Source organism: Galeopterus variegatus, unplaced genomic scaffold (assembly GCF_000696425.1).
Source record: "Galeopterus variegatus unplaced genomic scaffold, G_variegatus-3.0.2 Scaffold6605, whole genome shotgun sequence".
NCBI classification, from domain to species: domain Eukaryota; kingdom Metazoa; phylum Chordata; class Mammalia; order Dermoptera; family Cynocephalidae; genus Galeopterus; species Galeopterus variegatus.
In genome coordinates, this window is record NW_007732716.1 from 118,888 (window position 1) to 122,150 (window position 3,263).

Genomic DNA, 3,263 nt, shown 5'->3' on the forward strand with positions numbered 1-3,263 from the left:
AGATGATCACCTGAGAAATGTTTCTAAAACCCACTTTGTTAATACCATAATTTAGCTCAGAAACCATGTTTCTTTCAGGACATACTCTAAGCTCCGTAATATATCTTGACCTTCAAAACGCTGTATTGAGGAATTATGCTAGTTTAAATGCTAGGTGATATAGGAATTAGTGACTGTGCATTTTATTTATGATGAAACATGCTACACCCAGCATTTACCAAAGCAATATTATAGTTGATCAGTAAGAACTTACAAGTGAAAGAATGTGTATACCGGTACCTTGCTTCTTAAAGTAATCCCATGAAGAATTACTTGTACGTGACTAAATTTATCTATATATGACTAAAACCTTACCTGTTTTTAAAATTTACATTATAAGTAAATTGTGTAACTTCCATAAAAATGACACATGTAATTGAGAAAGATAAATACTTGCATAACATTTGTATTAGTTTAGAAAATAAATTGTAAGTAGAACCATTCTCTTGTTCAATTATTAGCATCAGTATAATACCATTTAAACTTTAATTCGGATGATAATTTGGAACTTAGCTAAATAGTTCATTGTTCATTTGGACGAATATATGGGAAAGAAGAGAAAATAATATTAGGAAATGAAAAGTAATCTGAGAAGACTTGACATCAAAGGGTGAGATACTGGTAACCAGAAATAGTCAAGCTCCAATTAAGTACTCAAGACCATTTTTAAAGGAGAGCGTACACATGAAATATTGTAGGGCAATTCACTACCAAATGGGAAAAAAGCAAAAGAGACAATGACACAGATTTTATCTACACTTCACAATGTACACCAAAGAAAATATCAATAAAATTAAAAAGTTAAGATGTACATTATAGTAATGAAATGACAGAAAAACTAAATGAAAGTGAATAATTATCACACTCTAGGTAAGGAACTTCTAAACTCAAATGTTATCGAGAAATTGTAAAGAAATGTCGTTTATCTTTAAAAAAATTTAACATTTCTCTGTTAAAATTAAACTTAAGCAGATTATATTTGCTACAAAACAATTTAAGAGTGAGGCTTGCAATTGTAATGTGAAAGGCACTAATATGGATGTATAAGAAAAATGTTAATAGGTCAAATAGGCAAATAGAGCTTAGACATAAACAGACATTCCTCATAATAAATGCAAACAATAAACAAATATATAATAAGTTAATCACAGTAACAATAGAAAAGAACATTTTAAATATATACCATTTTTTCTCATATAGCATTTTAATGGGGCTTGAAAAATTCTGAAACTCAAATCTAACAAACCTTTTTTTAATAACTTTGTTTTATTGGAACATAGTTGACTGTACATATCTGTGGGATAAATCACTGAATATCACAATACAGCACAATGCCTGTGTGCAGTAGGTGATGTTTAAATCAGGATAATTAGTAAATTCATCATTATACAAGGTAATTGATTTCTGTGGCCCTTTACGTTTCCTCCCTTTCTCACCTCCCTCTCCCTCTTTCCCACTCCCAGCAACCTCGGTTCTGTATCATTCTCTTAAAGCATTCAGCATATTATTGCAATTGTTGTATCTTTTTCTTTTTTCTTTTACTTATTGTTTATTTACTTGTTTGTTTGTATGTTTGCTTGTTTTTTAGCTCCCACATATAAGCGAGGACATACAGTGTTTCTCTTTCTCTGCCTGGCTTATTTCACTTATTATTTTCTCTAAGTTTATCCATGTTGCTGATAATGGCAGTATTTCATTCTTTTTAATGGCAGAGTAGTATTCCACTGTATGAATACATATTTTCCTCATCCACTCATCTGATGATGGGCATCTAGGTTGGTTTCAACTCCTGGCTATTTTCAATAGAGGTGGCATAAAAGTGGGAGTGCAGGTGTCTCTTCAACATGATGATTTTCATTCCTTTGGGTATGTACCCAGGAGTGGGATTGCTGAATATTATGGCAATTCTATCTGTAGTTGTTTGAGGAACCTCCATACCATTGTCCATAATGACTGCATGATTTTACAGTCCCACCAATAGTGTAGGAGGGTTCCCCATTCACTGCATGCTCGCCAGCATTTTTTATTCTCTGTCTTTTGATAATAGCCAGTCTAACTTAAGTAAGATGATATCTTAGTGTGGTATTTATTTGCATTTCCCTGATATTGAGTGATGTTGAGCATTTTTTCATGTGTCTGTTGGCCATTCATATATCTTCCTTTGAGAAAAGCTTAAACAACACCTTTGCCCACTTTTAAATCAGGTTAGTTGTTCTTTTACTGTTAAGTTGTTTGAATTCCTTGCGAGAAAAGCTTAAACAACTCCTTTGCCCACTTTTAAATCAGGTTAGTTGTTCTTTTACTGTTAAGTTGTTTGAATTCCTTGTACATTCTGGATATTAATCCCTTGTTGAATGCATAGTTTGCAAATATTTTCTCGTATATTCCATATATTAATCCTTTGTCAGATGCATAATTTGCACATATATCTATCTTCCCCCACCATTGGTTGTCATTTTGCTCTGTTAATTGTTTCTTTTGCTGTGCAGTAAAAACTTTTTAGTTTGATATAATCCCATTTGTTTATTTTTCCTTTTGTTGCCTGTGTTTGGGGGTCATATTCATAAAGTATGAAATGTTTATCCTATATTTTCTTATAGAAGTTTAAAGTTTCAGGACATATATTTAATTATTTAATCAATTTTGAGTTGATTTGGGTACATGGCAAGAGGTATGGGTCTACTTTCATTCTTCTACATATGGAGGTCAAATTTTCCCATCACTGTCTGTCAAAGAGACAGACTTTTTGCCAGTGTAGGTTCTTGATGCCTTACTCGAAGATCGGTTGGCTGTAGGTATATGAACTGAATTCTGGGTCCTCTATTCTGTTACATTTGTCTGTGGGTCTGTTTTGTGCCAGTACCATGCTGTTTTGGTCACTATTTCTTTATAGTATAATTTGAAGTCAGATAGTACTATGCCTCTGGTTTTAATTTTTGTTGTTGTTGTTGTTAGACTTGCTTTAGCTATTCAGGGTCGTTTGTTGCTCCGTATGAATATTTGAATTGTTTTTTCCATTTCTTAGAAGAATGTCATTGGAATTTTGATGGGGATTATGTTGAATCTGTAGATCCCTTTCAGTAGTATGGATATTTTCACAATGTTAATTCTTCCAGTCCAAGAGCATGGGATATCTTTTCATCTTCCTGTGTACTCTTTAATTACTTTCAACAGAAAATTGTGGTTCTCATTGTAGAGATCTTTCATGTTCTCTGTTATGTTTA